Raw genomic sequence first — 17,060 nt, 5'->3', positions numbered from 1 at the left:
TCAGGTATCTAATTACATCTCTGTGTCTCCTTATCAGCTTCCACCACCACTCCAGACACCCTCAAGCAGTCCTTCACTGGCTGCAGTTTCCAGACTCCCCCTCTTTGAGCAGATCTCTCTCCAAAAATACCCTCTGTTGGTTTTGCCTCCCACTGTAAGGTGAATGCTTTTCTTCTCCTTGCAAAGTCAGTTTAACTCACTGTTTTCCTTCAAATTAGCACCTTTGTTGTCCTTCCCACTGCTGTCTCATTGCTGCTTTGGTGCCAATCCCCTGGAGAGACAGACACACCCGTTTTCTCTGTCTTATCCCCTCCAATCACTCGTGCGGTAACACACCTGTCAGGCTCCTTGGCAGAAATCCCAGTGTTAGCTGTCAAATCCTAAATCATCCTCCGAGGCGCCTGGTGTGTCCCACATGGCAATAAGTGACATTTCCCTGAGCACACAACACCTTGAAGTTGTAATCCCCAAATTCAAAAGGTCCTTTTCCTCTCTCTTTGGGAAGGACTGCATGCAGAAGGGGAATGGTGGCTGTGTTAAATAGCAGCCCAAGCTATTTCTGCATGGGAAAAGTCAGGACCCTGCTTGGAAGAGCCCAGTCCCTTCATTCATCTTCACCTGGAGAAACTAAAGGCAAATAATCAAGCTTGTCTGTATTAATAATTATATTTTTGAAATATTAACTTCCATAGCTGTGAGCTAGTCAGACATTAATTAGAAAAGAGAAAAAAGCAAAGAAGGATTCAATAATTTCACCTGCCTTTGATTTCTGTGCCTCAGTTAATCATCTGTGAAATGGGGTACTGTATTTACCTGTTCCGCAGACATCTAACTGTGATAAATCAGTTCAAAAGGCATTGATCAACCCCAAAGAAAAGCCCCAAGTTCAGGGATAAGTTTTATAAGGAAGATCCTTTACACAAATACTTATATCCTCTTTTAAAAATACATTTTTTATGGAGAAGGCAAAACTAAACTGCTGTCTGGAAAGCTTTGGGGAAAATATATCCAGTTAGTGTTTAATCTCTCATGCAAGTCCCACATTTTCCTTTGCATTGTGAAGGAAATGTGTGTCATCTGAACTGGTCTGCACACACACATTGCTCATTACACAGGAGCCATGAAAAATTAGGCTAGCATTTTGTACATTTGGATCACATACTCCCTGTCTGCGGAAAATGAGATTTTTAATTTTTCTTAAAATGGGGTGAAGAAAGAAAGCAAGCTCAGAACTCTAATCTGCTCTGTGAAACCTTTGACTGATTGGGAGGGGGCTGAGTGATAAGTGATACTTCCCCAGCAGTGACCTGTTGTTCTAGCACAGCTGCCACCACTGCAGCTTCAACATTTACCTCTGTCAGCATGATGTAACATTTTACCCTTTGCACTAATGCAGCTCCTCACTCAGCCACCAAGCACTGGAAAATCCAATTTGTATAAGCAAAGGTTCCACTGGACAAAAGGCTTTGTATTGAGTCATGAATTCTTAAAAGAAATCTTTCTGTTGGAGTCACGCTCAGCTGTATCTACAGATTATCTGCCTGCTGCAGAATCTCTTTCCCAGCTTTGAAATATAAATATGTGCCCATGTGGGTTAGGGTTGTGTGTGCTCTCAAAATGATGAGCTACATGAAGATCTGTGAATTTGGGGGATGAGGCTACAAGGCAGCTGTACTTGTAATCCATTAATTGTTTTAACTTCTATTCTGTTAAATTGTGTTTGCACTTGAATGTACTTTGAGCAATATATTGTAGCAATGAGTTCCTAAATTTAATCATGCTTGAAAACACTTCCCATTGCTTTAAATTTTCTGCCAGATAATTTAATTTGGTGTGCAATAAATCTGGTGTCAAGGGAACTTGTGAATAACCACTCTAATCACTTTTTTCCATGCACTCCATGACATTAGAGAGATCTGTCATAACCTTGTCTCCTGCCATTTCTCTCCTGCCCTGAAGAGCCTCAGTCTGTTTAACTGCTTCTCTTGTGGAAGCCATTTCAGATCTCTAACAGATCTCACCACTTTTTTTTTTCAATCAAACTTTACTACTTGTTAAACCAGCATGGGTGAATGGGAAGGAACTGATAAAGCACTTAAAAATATTTCTATTTTTACCACAAATACTTTCTTTTTAGCCTCCTCTTCATTCTCAGGGTTCTTCTTGCCTTTTTGACAGCTCCTGAACAGTCCCAGAACTCTCCCCAAATGGCTCCAAGAGCTCCTTCCTGAGTGGTAATTTAGAGTGTAGCAGAGCATGTTGTCAGCCTAATAATGATAATATAAATATCAATTAAAAAGTAATTAGTAGTACTAAATGGTAAACGTGCCTTTCTGGTCCAGTTTGACTTGGAAGGAAACAAAAAGATTTAAGATTATCTAGTTTTGTAGTGAGCTGCATTGAGAGCCAACAGATGAAGACTCTGTCAGGTCTCTCAAGTGGTCAGAGGCAAAAGGAATTTTGCAAGCAGGGGCTGCAGAACTGGAAAACCTGGGGAAAATCCAGGGCTCTGTGCATTTATACCCTGCTGCCAGCCTGTACCTGGGAGTCTTGCTGACAAACTCTCCTTTATCCCAGTCTATTGGTTGGTCCCCATATGTAAAGGGGTCAAAAAGCCATTCACCACACACACCAGGACTGCCTCTGTCCTCCAATTTATCAGGCTAATTCTGCATAATTCTACTCTTATGCCTCTGTTATACACAGACACATTTTGTCTTGGCTGAGAACACAGACAGAAAACACAACAGCTTTGGAGAGCTTTACCCTGCAAGTCAGAGCATAAACTGTTCACTGTTCTTACCAACCACTCATGAATAATTTAAATACACGTTATGTCAACACTATTGTATTGACTAAAAAAATGTTGAAAATCTAAATTACTATTTACTTTTGGCAGTATAAAAGTTCAGAAGCAAGAGATCTTTTACAAAATACCCATCACTGTCATACATAATTGATAGAATAAAATCAGCTACTAAATATCACCTAATAGCTGGCTTTGTTCTGTAATGATAATGTATATGGAATTCCTGTTGAGTTCAGTGGGATAACCTTTCAAGGGAAGGCTGTGGGAATATACATACATCTATTACTAAATGTATTTAATTTGCATATTTATTAGCCAAAAGAGAAAAAGAGAAGAAAACACAGATTTGGCAGGGATCTCAGTGTTTTCTCCTGGTTCTGTAAGCTGCAATAAGGGAGGAGGATGCTGTGCTGCAGGTCTGACTGTACCACTCCCTGCTGACTGCACAGGGACAAAGCCAGTCCAGGATTTGTTTCTGGTGCACAGTACTGAATTAATAACATTCCACTGAAATGGTTATTATTTCTTGGAAGGAGAGAAACAACAACATACAAAGGACAAAAGATCCCCAGTACCTCACTCCTTCCCCTTGGATTCCAGCAGGTCAGTATGGAATGGGTCAAACTGTTGGATTTGAGAGCCAAAGCTTCCAAAAGCCAGTGTGTGGCACAGGGCTGTTGGAGAAGGTGTTCAGTGGAAAGAGGAGAAACCAACATGTTACATTCTAGGCAGGGAAAAAGCCCAGCTGGCACCGTGTGGGCTCAAACAGACACATCCAATTATTTCTGTAGCAGGAGCTTTAATTGTCCCAGTGGGTTCTAGGCACCTCTCAAGGTTTTTCTAGTCCTGATACATAACTCTGTGTCCTCAAAGAATATTTTGGGATGTGAAATTTCCAATGGGCTTATGATGACGTGCCCAGTGCTTTCAAACTTAGGAGAATTCTGACATTTATCCCATTATGCTGTGGATTCTTGGGGGTTTGGATTCTACAGGAGCCTCTAAGTTTTGCATTTAAGTAAAAACAGTGTGCAAATTTAAAACGTTGAGCTCATCTTTTTCCAAACCAAGATTATCTTTGGCATTCAACTTGTTCCATGTAAATATATAAAGACACATTTGCTGAGCAATTGGGTTAATGAACTTAGAACAGACCAGATTGTGTGTTAGTGACTAATCCAAAGTACAGAGAAACAAACATGGCACAAGCACTTTCCTTTCTCGCTTTCATAGGCCCACTTTTACCTTGGCTGATTAAATTTTAATTTTCACAGCCTTTTCTCAAAATGAGCCCAATCCTGAAAGCTGCACCACATAAAACATCTTAGGCACTTTAGAACTTGCTGAGTGAATGGCAGCAAGGCAAATGACATGTGATTGTGCTTCTGCACATGTGAACACACAAGGTGCTCTTCAGGATTTAATAATTTAATGTTAAAATTTGACAGTTGCTGCCAGTAAAGACAAACTGTATCCCATCAAGTCCTGAAATTCTCAGAATACAATTTCAGCAGCTGAGCAGCAGCTCTGGGTGTACCTGTGATGGGTTTGTGTCACTGTGGGTTTCACTCGTGTCATACCATGGAGGGCAGGACATGAATCTTCCTTCAAACTTACCTTTTTGCTCCAGGGTGGTTTGGAGTCCAGACATTGGCATAAACAGTAATAAACTACTGGAAAGTCATCTTTTTTTCTTCTTTCCTGACTTCTTCATGTGGCTGTCTCCTGTGGGAAAGAAGAAAAACTGAAGTTAAAAAAGTCGTATGTGAAATGAAGGCAGAGCCAATAAAACTGTGTATTGTTTTCATCACCCTTCCTCCCCTTCTTAGCTTTTCAAAAAATACTTAGATGCATTTCTAAATTGTTAATGACTGTACTTATTAGCATTTATTAATATTGAGAGTTGGATAGTTCTATGTTTATCAGGATATATAATTTTCATTTATTTCTAATATGCTTACAGTACTTTATAAATTATAATACAGTATTATTTGTATCCACAAATTTATACTACTGCTTATTATTTGCAATTAAGCATTTATGTGAAATCAGATTTGGAGGCAGAGGAAATAATGTGACTGATTTGTTTGAGAACAGATGCTGACACACTGCTGGCATTCCATTTTTGTTTTCACTTGTTTTCTGTTGGAATCATGCCACTGGAGGTGGTAGGATTATATACCTGAGGCCAGAGTTTCAAGATGTGCTTCAAATTCTGTTCAGTTTTTCCTGGGTTACCATATTGTCAGCACAGAAATAGTAAATATTAAGTTGAAAAGATTCACCCCAGTGAGAAGAGTCTTGGCCAAAGCAGTGTAACAGAAGCTGAGATTTTTACAGGCTGTGGGTGCTGCTCATTCACTGCATGAGTCCCTTTGACCTGTTTTCTCCTTCCATCACACTGTCTCCAGGAATACTTTGTTCCTTTCCCACCTTTTCTACTGTTCAATTAGGGACCATTTAGAATGCTGGATAATCAGTGTCACCCTAGTAAATATGATACTTTTCTGCTGAGAATTACTCAGCCTGTCTCTACTACTAGATTGGGTTTTTTAATCTGGTTTTTTTTTTGTACTCTCAGGAAAGATTTTATTTCTTATTTTTAATAATGACTACATATTGTTGTCTCAGTTCATGACTAGAGCATAATGGCATCGCTGATGACTGGAGAGTGAGTTTTCCAAGCTGAAAGTCAGTTTGCCAAGTTGAGAATCAGTTCATGAGAGGAGGGTGGTACTTGGGAGTGACAAAAGCCACAGCAAAGTGAGGAGCAAAGACTGCTGTAGATTGATGAGCTTTTGAGGCACCAAAGCCCCAAAGGTCTGTAACCTCCAGAAGAGTCCCCTGTGCTGCTGAGCAAGGATTTAATCATCACCCAGTGAGGGCTGGCAGGTGGAGGGCAACTCCAGTGTTACAGTGGACATTAGAGGTGCAGTGGGAGCCAAAGGACTGAAAACAATTCAGTGATAAAATGGAGAGAAAACCTGAAGAAAGTTGTAAGCAATAGGTGTGGAGTCATGAAGAAACCCAGCTACTCCTGCTGAGTATAATTCTATTTTATTCTTAGTGCTGTGGGGTCCCACACTGGGGAAACAAAAGCATGGCACAAGCTCACCAGGTTTTTCCTCATTTCTGAGGTAGCTATGAAACCTCTCCAGAGTTCACTCACCTTCCTCCTGCCTTCTAAAGGTTCTCTTTTTAAAACCACTTCAAGCACTTTTCCCCCCACCCTTGCCAAGTTTACAGCTGCTCACTTACCCAGACTTTAAGCATTATCCCTTTCAAGTCCATCCAGGGGAACTGCCTCAATAGCCAGGAATGACAGAAACTGGAAACTGTTGCTTTTAAAAATCACTGGCTCAGATCACCCAAGGGCTTCTGAGCTGACTTACATGTTTATTTGTTCCCTTGACTCCTCCACATCAGAGGAATATTTGGGTGGCTGGACCTCAGTTCTTTCTCACGTGCCCCAAGCCTGCTGGGTGCTTTCTGTGTGCTCTTCCTCCTCAGTGATTGCTGACCAAGGACATGAAAGTATTCTCCACCTTGCTTCACAGAACTGAGGTGGTGCCTGCCAAAAATCATCACAGCTTGGGCAGGGCTCTGATCACACACTATTAAATTAATTGATTTCTCTGTTGCCCACCAACTTAAATTTAAAGGTGATTTCACATTCTTCTATATTCAAGAGTTCAACATTAGTTTCTCCCTCTGCATTATGATAACAAAGGAGAACAATGCCCCAGATGAACTGGGAGAACTTTCCCTTATCTCTTTCAGCATCACACAGGAGAACTATTGGATGTCTTGAGCTCGGCATCACTTTGTCCAGTCCTTGGTCCAAAACCACCCTGCCTAATTCTAATTTCTGGCAGTACTGGCCTCACTGTGTGAGCTCAGCTGTCACTGCCCTGCAGCTGCCTGCTCACTGCTGAATCCCACATGCTCTTGGAAGGCTGCAGTGTTGAGGGAAAGGGAAGGTGCCAGTGCAGCCTGTCAGTGAGCTGGAGGGAACAGGCAGGGCATTACTGCTGGAGAAGGAAATAAAGAAATGACCATGCTGTGCTGCCTGTGGGATAACAACACAGGTTAAAAAAAATAATAGAAGTTGAACAAGCAATAGATGATGGCAGTGAAAGGGATTTGGCACACAGTACTCTGCAGCCTCAGAGTAAAGTGGTAGTAAAGAAGTAGCAGCAGATCCAAGTCCAAGGAGCATCTTACCCCACATTACAGGACACTTCCCTGGCAGTGGATGTGCTGCTGACTTTTGAATCAGGTGTCATCAGACTGTATTGATTCTTCTAAACACAATCCAGGCTCGAAAGCTGGGCCTCATTTGTTTTACTGACAAGTAATGCCTCTCTTTTCTTACCAGAGGAGTTAAAGCACCCAAAGGCCACAAGGTGCTCATCACTCCTGGGCACAGATATGATGATGCTCTGTTGCTGATGCTCCTGTGCAGGGCCAGGAGTTGGACTCTGTGATCCCTGTGGGTCCCTTCCAACTCAGCACGTTCTGTGATTCTGCAATTTCAGACACCAAATTCCCCAGTTCTCAAAGGAAGCAGTTTACTCCCTCCTTCCTTCTCAACTATAGCAAAAGAAATAAAAACCAGAACATTTAACAGCAATGCAACATATAAAACAGCTCTAATAACCATCTGGATTAAATACACCAAAATGCCTACCCATAATTTCATCTTTTTGGGGTATTTATGAATTATCTTAAAGGTTCATGGGCTGTTTAAAAACCCCAGTAAAATAAACTCAAAATTAAAATACAGAGATAACCAATGCACTCTGCCACACTGTAAATTTACCACATATTGCTGGAACATGACATCAAATATTTCTCCATTTAAATTTGGGCATCACAATAACCTGTTTATACAATAACTTAATAAATTTAGCTGGGCTGCCTATTTGACAAGTAGGCGAGAATCCTTCATTAAAATGCAAATGTAATCAAGGTGAAATTTGGAATACATTTATTAAAGTAATTGAGCTTCAGTCAACTGTAGTCACAACACAGATTTTCAAGTGCCGTTCAGACAAAAGGATATGTCTAATTCTTCCACATTAATATCTTTATCAGCATGAACATTAAAAGAGTTTTCTGAGCACTAATAATGTACTGTGGAATAATTCCAGTTTTCTCTGCAGGAATATATTATTACAGATAAGGGTCAAAGACATGCACAAAGGAGTGACCCAGAAGTGTACTGCACATACAGAAAATTGGCTGCAAGTGTATTTTCAGAGCTTGGTGTAACTATGTACTTCCCAAATTACTCTTTAAATCCTTTAGAGACTCAAGGTCATCAGTTAATTGACCATTAAAGTGTTGGAGAATTGAACTTTTACTGCTAAGATTTGGGATTCTTGGTGCTTTTGATTAAGAAATTACTCATAAAAATAAAAGGAAATACTAAATTTGTCTTGGTTATCATTTAAGTGCTAGTAAAATATTAGGAAGCTGTGATAGCAATGTCAGAAACTTTTTCATTAGGGTAAGGATGAGCTAGATATTTGCCTTTTTTTTTTTTTTTTTTTTACATAGTTTCCACTTGTTTAAGTACCCTGGGTCATCTTCAGTGCCTTCACAGGAATCACAGTAAGGTTGTATTGTTGCAGAAGATCAAATTTCATAGTTGATAATGTCAGATGTATGGTGTGCAAAAAATAATTCAAGGGAGAGATGGTTATTAAAGCACTGATGTGATGCCACCCCCTTGCTCAGCTCGGCTGGTTTGGCTCCAGCCTGAACAGATTAGCCAGGAAAATGGGAAGAAAATTGCAAAGCCCTTGGCTGCTGAAGTGTTTGATGCAATCCTGGTGTCACCAGGTGCTTCAGCCTCTCACTCTTCCTGCTCATCTACCGCTGCCCCATTCCCCAAGGCTGGAGTTGCAGACAATTTACATCAGCTTGATTCTCTCTCTAAGGCTGAAGATTCTTGGTGAACAAATATTTTAAGCAGTAAATAAAGTCATTAGGTAGCTATCAAGCAATGCATATATAGGTATTTCTCTGATCATGGAAATTTTTAGCCACCATTTCATAAAATGGCTTATCCAATTTTCTTTCTTTAATAGAATCAGCCTTTATATCAACAAAGCTAATGATACAACATCTCCTGCTCCAGACACTGTTAGAAAGAATCCAGCCTTTTCCAGAGGCTTACAGCCAATTGTAAATATAAATGAAACCTGTGTGTCACTGCTCTGAAAGCCACTGGGAGCACAGGCTAAGGCCATTTCCTTTATTTTCATAAAAGCATTTCAGTGTGCATCTGCAGCCATTCCCTGCTGGAGCCATAAAAGCTCCTCCTTGGGCAGCAGGCCAGGCCCTGCTGGGCACTGCCTGGCTTGCTGCAGGAGTGGCAAACTGGAGAGGAGCTTCCCAGGCGAACAACACGTGCAATTTAATTCACACTGCAACTTCCACCATTGCCAGTAAGTGTTCTCTGTGGCAGAAAATGTAGTACAACAATCCATTTTGTTATAAACCAGAAAGGGCAGGAGGGCAGCAACTTTGAAACTACAGCAAATACAGCTGAACTGTTTCCTGAGCAGACTAAAACTGTATTAAAACCCTCTACAAATCTTCTAAACGAGCACTTTGCATCATTTGCAGCCGTGCCACCATGAGCTGTGATCCCATCACAAATCTCAAATGAGGACAGTGAGCATCTGGACCCTGAAGATTTCAAAGCAATATCCAGAGAAGGAAGCAGGGAGAGCAGAAAGCTGACTTCATTTGGATTAAACTTGAAATCTACACACCCTTCTGTAGTTTTGGGGGCAGCATGGTACTGGAGGGCCTGGTGTTTTTGAACGTATATTAAAATGGAAGTTCTGACAAGCTGAAGGATTCAGGATGTCATGGCAATTCTCTGCAGGAGCACAAGTGTTAACACTGCATTAATCAGATTTCAATTGATTACACACCACTGCCCTCACTGCTGTTTCACTTTTAATAGGACACTTTTTATTTTTAATCCTTTCAGTCCCCAAAATATGTGTTGAATGTATCTGCTTTAGAACGCATCAGACTCCAGTGGAGCTGTTGCTGCATTCTAATGGCTAAAACAATTCTTCCATGTCCCTTAACTTTCTGACAAGGTGCTGTAACAGCTAAATAGCAAATAATTATGAAACTGCAGGAATTGCCAAGGTAAAAGAAAATCCATATGTACACAGTGCTTTTCTTATTTACAGAGCACGCACAGAACAATGGGAGAGCAAAGCCTGCATTTCTTGTAAACTGTCAACAGTGATACTGATTTACACCAGTTCCACTCTCTTATCAGCAAATACTGGAGCTGCTGACCATTTCACTCAGTACTGCAGGGCCTTTGTAATTTATATCCATGCCAGTATGTCCCAAATTTATTTATATTAGGGCTGTTCTATCACCTTTCCTGAGCAGTGTAAGGCAGTCTCATTGTAAAGGAGAATTAGGGCATTGCTCACTTTAAAATTATTCAGTGAGTTATTACAGGGCACACACATTATCCTGAAATTTATTTCTGAAATTACCAAAAGCCCTGAAGTTGAATTTACGTGGCAGTGAGCCTGAGCCAGCAAGTCCTACTACTGAACTCTGCATTTGGGTCATGCTCTAAAAGCTCAGCATGTGGACAGAAAAATCTTGCAACTACTCCCAGTTCAAATGCAGACACTAAGGCAAATTAATTTAAAATTTTGGTTTGGTAGCGTTCACAGCCAAGGTAGAGATGCCCACACAAGGAATCAGGAACACAGTGGGGACTGCTCCCATTCAATGCTTGAAGAATTACACACTAAGAACCAAATGGGTAAACATTCATCCTCCCACTTTTCTTTAATTTGCTGAAGACCAGATGATAGCGACATTAAAAATCTATTAAATGCAGGTAACCAACCCCCAGAAACTCAGACATCTGTGATCATTTACCAGGCTGAACCACTGATGGTTCTGCCAAGGAACACAAGTAGCAGCACATCAACATCTGTGTGGAGCAGTTGAAGACAGACAAACAATCTGGAATACCCACATTGTTCAGATGTTGATTTCCATCTTATTCTCCTGCAGATAAGTACAATATTCTGTACTCAAGTGTCTGTTTAAAAAACAAAACCGGGATTTGCATAATGGGAAAGATGCACATTATCCATGGAAAGCTGACTGGGAAATAAGTCCAAATAAGAAACAAGTTCAAATAAGACATGAGCAAATTTGTGGTACAGTCACAGAAGGTTGCGTGGCAGGAAATAAAGATCTGCAATAGTCAAAACACCACCCACACTGTGACAGGAGATGTCACAGGTAGATGCATTCACGTAGTGCTGCATATTTAAAGTGTCTCAGACTGGTTTTCAATTAACTACAAAGATGTTAAAACACAGATGCTGCTTCCATTGTGAAATGAGACAGAACCTCTCACTGGAAAATGAGGAGGTTCTCTAACACTGAGAAGCCCAAAGGCATTTGGTTTCTAGGAGTTACAAAAAGCCTGTCTCAGGAGGAGTACATAAACAAAGGTGAGTGGGTGAACTGCTTCCAGAGCAGCACCAAAAAGTCAGTTTTGTATTGATGAAGGGCATAAAAATAATAGACCTGTGATATTTCAGAGCTTTGCTTTAATTTTTTCTCAATAAAGCTGTGGGTAAGCTATTACCAAAACTTCAAAAGAAATAAAAAATCACGAGGCAATTTCTGGGGTTTCCATTTTCTAGCTGTAATAATGTACAATAGTGACCTTATGTTCATATTACCAATAAAAACTCACTTCTTGTTAAGCAGAATTTCAGTGAGGACCCTGATCCTCCACCAGGAAATAATGCTGCTTCAAGATTTTCATATGAAAGTAGAAAACAATTCTCATGACTTAATGTCTTGCTTTACTACATTAAGGTATTTACAGAGCAATGACATTTTACTGCTAAATAATGGAAACCTCATTTTACATGTCAGCATTGTTCTAGCATCCAGTGACAATGTGTCATTGGGGTACCAGAAATGTGGAATTACGCTGTTGTGTTTAGAAAAGTAGTGAAATCTAATAAGGATGAACTATTTCCACTCAAGAAATTTCAAACGTAAACAAGTATTTTTGCCTAAAAGGAAAGGAATTGAGACTCAAAGGAACAGCCTCTGGAAAGGCAGAAATGCTGATAGGAATAGCAGTCTTTCCCAGTGATTGATGATAGAGATAATGGTTCATACATCCATACACTTAAATGGCTGTCTTTCCCCATGACTGCTGTCTAATTAATGTGAGCCATCATTCATGTAAAAGAAAAATTTTGCTTCTGGAGAAAAAAAAAAAATGCTGCAAACCGCTAGCAGTGACAGTGCTAGAAACATGCCAATTAGAGTGATTTCTGCCAAGCAGCAAAAGGGCACAAAACACTGGTTTCCAAGCAACTGACATTATAAAGTATTAAATACACTGGAAACTAAAATTGGCAGATAAACACTTCACCTTCTCAGCACTGCCTCGCTCTCCCTTTTCTTTCCTGCCTGCTCCTATAGACTCCACTGTACCTTCCAGTAAATATATGCACTAAGGGATGCCAGCTTATCACGCTCCTAAACATTAAACATCTTCTGTCTGCATATATTAGAGCAGCACTGGGACAGATTCACAGGTAAGGACAGACAAGGTTGTAACTAGAACTCCAAAAATAACACATTAAAGTCTGTCAGTACAGGCTGCCATTTCAATCCCATTGAAATGGTTTTGTACTAAAGGGAGATCCACAGCCACTATCAGGAAAGGAAATAGGAGAAACTGCTCTTCAGGTTACAGTCAGTCTGTTGTTCCAGGCAGAAAGGATGGATTAGGAGAGGCTGGGCTTTCTGCATGCAGAGTGGCTTTTAGAGATCTGCCTTCAGGAAACTTAAACCATTTTAAAGAGCAATCCAGTTCCTAATTTAAACCAGAAAAAGCAGCTGGTTGAACACTGTTGAACTTCCAGCAGTTTGACATTTCACTTTATCTAACCAGCACAGCCCAGGGAAACAGGAGCACAGGAGGCATTTCCCTGACTCTGGCTAATTCCATGCAGAGGTTCTGTGTGCCCTTTGCAGGGCTTGGCTGGCTCATGGATAGCACAGACACTTCCCCTTTGGGCTTGCAGCTCAAAGGGGTCAATTCTTAGACACTGAGGATGACCACAATTTGTCATTTTTACATGGCACCTGTGCTTAGATGACTGTCCTTGCAAAGTTTCCAGTTACACACACAAAAAAGGTGTTTTCAGCCAGTCTCATTTGAAGCAATATGCTTCACTTTAAATACTAGTTTTTGTGAACAGGAGTATGCCCAATGCACTTACAAGGTCTTAGGGGGCTGAGTTGGTCTCAGAAGTGGTTTATGGTAACCTTCTTTTATTTATGGATAAACCACTACAAGTTTCCAATAGTTTTGTAGTCTGTCTTGCTGTGTAGCAGTTCTTAATGCTCCTGCAATTTTTTAATTAGAAAAATTTCTATTTTCTTGGTTCTCATACAGTACATGCTCATGCAAGCAGGGATTACTTAACATTATTTCTGCATCCATTTACAGGTGTCACTGGAACAGAGCAATAAGACAGGATCTCCCTCAGAGCTCAATGGCATTTTGAAGGGGCTGTGCGGTTTGAGTTTACTCAGTTCTAGTAAAAATAGAAATGAAAACATAATTCTTAGCTCCAAGCCATAGATATTTGAATGCTCAAGGACAAAGGTGGTGTCTTTGCTGCCACACTGCATTCAACCCACTGAATCCAACACTGGGAAGTAGTAAGCAAATTCCTTCCCATGTTTCCATGCTGTGTGGGGGTAGAAGGATACCCAGGAGGGAACAGGGGTCTCCTGGAGTGACTGTGCCCATCAGGGAACGCTTCATACCTGGGAATAGTGACTGATAGTTTTGAAAGATGAGTAGTTCGCATCCTGTCTCATCATCCTCTTTTATATCATCATGAGGACTCAAGAAACTGTAAGAGAATATTACTGACAGGAGGTATGAGGTCATAATTATAAGGTTTATCTTTAGTTTAATTATGTTTTTAATGTGTAAGGCAGAATATTAAAGCTGCGCGAATGCAGCTAAGTCTGTTCCGGTAATGACTCCTCAAACATTTCTGAGATAATTTTAAAATAATTCCTACTACTCTGCTATGTCACTGTGATCATTTAAAAAACTTCCTCACACTTCGTTCCATTATACTCTTTCATACAAACAAGCTGCAAGATCACAGACTCTACTTCCTGTGAATATGTATCAATTAACATCCAATTAAGACAACTGCTGGGTGTCCTTTTCAATCAGGAGGAAAAGCAGCAAAAACCAAATCCACGAAGGTCATTTGTATTCACTGACTCTCTGTAGTAAGTATTAGCATGCTGCTCTGCTAGCCTGACTGCTTTAATTGAGATTAAAAGTTGCTGCCCTGGAGAAGAAAACTCCAGTTTTCTTCTCTATTTCTTGCAATTTCCATTCTCCTTTTTAAATGTCTGAAATTATTACAAGAAGCATTGCTGACATGGCCTTTGATCCAAACCAGGAGCATAGTCATTCTTATTTGAAATTATCTTCTCCTGCAACTTCCTATTTCAATATTTGGTTAAAACGTCTCTGGGGTTTGATTTCTTTGCCATTCTTACTGTTTCTTTTTTTCTAGATTTAGCCAAAGTAACAAACCCTTAAGATGAATGGCTAACATGATTTCACTGTGAAATGTTTCCACCCAGGCATGTGGACTTAGTTTTGAATGCAGCTGCAAGTTAAATTTGTGGGACTAGAAGAAGATGGCCAAGGGATGTTTAACAGATAGGGGGTTTCTTACTTACCAGCCTTGCAAACTCTGCTTGGGATGTTAAAATTAAATTGGGCTCTTTCCATCTTCTGCATCAGGAATGAAAGGGATTCTGCAACCCAAATTTTATAGCCAAGAACAGTTTCACAAAAACCACAGTGTTCTGGGGTTGGAGGATCAGCCTGGTCAGGACTGAACACACAATTCTGCTGATAAAGTACATAAAGGACCACAGTCCTTTAAATATGTCCTAAAAGATGACATCAAAACACATTAAGATCAAATCTATTCACATCATTAAAAAATATATGTTTAACATAATTTTGCAGACTGCATTACCATTAAAAATTCAGTGGAAGGTGGGCCTGCATTTATTATAATGTGGCCTAGGAAACAAATGTCCTCAGTAAAACCAGGCTAAACAGTCCAGCTGTTAGATATAACAACTGCACTCCCCCCGAGTAATGGGCTGCAGCTCACAAAAAGTCTTCCCCTGGAGATTCTAATTTAACAGGTCAACTTTGAAATTAGAAATAAAATCAGAGAAGCAGAGGCAGCACTGAAGTCTAGAAGAATTAGTAAAGTGAGTCGGCTATTTACTTCCCTGAGACACCCAAAGTTCCAGTTGCAGCTGTAACAGTGACAATTTAATCTCACTTCCCCAATTTGACTTCCTTAATTTAGCCATGAGATTAATAATATTTATCCACCTAATACCTATCAGTGCTGCAGAGGTGAACAGGACAATGCCTGCACATAGTTGAATACTAGGCATTATAAGATTTATCAGATTAGCATTCATAAAAGTTCAAGAGAGTGGAAATAAGATTTTAAAAAGAGAAATAATTCAATTAAAATAGTAAGAACAAATACTGCCTATGCGTAAAAATCCTGTAACTTGCATTGCAATGAGTGGTCCATCTTGCTTCATCTAAATACCTACAAATCAATGTGTTACTATTTAAGCTGAGCAGGTCTTTTAATACCAATTAAATGAGGGGAATTTGCACATACAGAACACTTGCAGCTGTTTCTCTTCCTACTAATTTGAAAATAAAGAATGCAAAGCAACTAAAAGCAAGCTCCAAGCACCTGCAACTCGTAGATCAAGAAGTAAAGTGATCTTTGGCAGGTTATCATCAAAAGAACTTTAACTTGTCCTCAAGGAGACAATCCCTCTGAAACTTAGCAGAGAATAATGTCTGAAGGCAAACATAACTAACAGTGCATTTATGGCAAAACCAAGCCATGCTTTACTAAAATGGCTTATCCAGCCTTCAAAATACATAGGATTTATTATTTTGTTTACAGTTTATTACTATTTTCAGTTAAGTTTATCAAGGGAAAATCCGCTAAAACTGATTCAGTTGACTAAGTGAATAATAAAAATAATTGGGGGCAGAGAAGGGAGAGGGAAGTATGTGAAATCTAATGTTACCACAAGTAAATGGTATAAAATTTAGAAATGGCTCTCACATAAAAATTTTAGAACAATTAAACCACTTAAATTTCACTTCATTGTGAAATGTAAAGCTCTGGTTTCTCTACAGCAGTACATGCAAAGAAACTGGTTTAACTTCCCTGACTTTTATTCAGTTAATCTCAAACAGTGCAAGAGCTTAATTTTTCTCCAACTTATGCTGCTACAATATCCCACGTTGTCTCGACTGCCACATTTGCTTAGATTTAACCTAATTATTAAGCCTTTATATAGACGTCTGTCTTATTGCTGCTTGCTTTAATTCAACTTTTTTCCCCCTAGTGAATGCTCTTCAAAGACTTAAAGTCTCAGAAGCTTGTAAACACTCGTGTAATTTGTACCCTGCTGGGGCTGGCAGGGGTAATTTGTCAGTTCTATTTGCAGCAGGCTGTAACTAAACCCTGCCAGATGTAAATCATCTTTTTGTACTCTTTGCTGTTCAATTGCAAATGAATCTCTTTCCTTAGACTAACACTCCCATCCATTGATGGGAGTCAGAAGTTTCTAGAAAAATTTCAAAAACCCTGGAGTCACCTACTCCAAGGCTTATTATGCAGTTTAGCAAGTGTTTAAGGTAATTCTGAGAAAACAGGGTGAGTGGTCTCTGTAGGGAAGTTTGGAGTGCAAGCAGAACTTATGAGAGCCACAGAAAAGCAGAATGAAACCTCAGCTTAAGCCCCACCTGTAGTGCCAATGGTGACACCTGGGTGACAACACATTTTTATATATTAAGAGTACCAGTGCCTAAATGGAAGTTTACTCTGCCAAAGCCTCTCTCAACAGACCCCCCCTGCTTGTGGGTGTTTTGTTTCCTTTGCTTGGTTTCTAATGTTTATTTATTTATTGAAATGAGGCCATAAGAAATGTCTTGCTGGATCAGAGGTTTCTTGTGCCTAGTGGCAATAGAAGATGGTTTCTAGGAAAAGAATGTAAACCTTGTACAGCCCTGGCTGACTAAAGTTTCTGTGTGCTTTGGGTTCCT

The 17,060-nt window shown here is 40.0% G+C and overlaps 1 long non-coding RNA gene across 1 annotated transcript in view; it reads right to left on the bottom strand.

The window, feature by feature from the left end:
• Positions 1-2,123: 2,123 nt before the first annotated feature.
• LOC113460070 (uncharacterized) overlaps positions 2,124-17,060 on the bottom strand; it is a 31,783-nt gene continuing 16,846 nt past the window's right edge. Inside the window, exons 2-5 of the long non-coding RNA XR_003381754.2 lie at positions 7,185-7,402; positions 4,427-4,534; positions 3,385-3,483; positions 2,124-2,267 (exon numbers count right to left, since the gene is read on the bottom strand). This is a non-coding gene — a long non-coding RNA (uncharacterized LOC113460070). The remainder of the gene's footprint in view (positions 2,268-3,384; positions 3,484-4,426; positions 4,535-7,184; positions 7,403-17,060) is intronic.

This window comes from Zonotrichia albicollis, chromosome 18 (genome assembly GCF_047830755.1).
Source record: "Zonotrichia albicollis isolate bZonAlb1 chromosome 18, bZonAlb1.hap1, whole genome shotgun sequence".
In the NCBI taxonomy this organism is placed as follows: Eukaryota; Metazoa; Chordata; class Aves; order Passeriformes; family Passerellidae; genus Zonotrichia; species Zonotrichia albicollis.
This window is presented reverse-complemented; position numbering and strand designations above follow the sequence as displayed.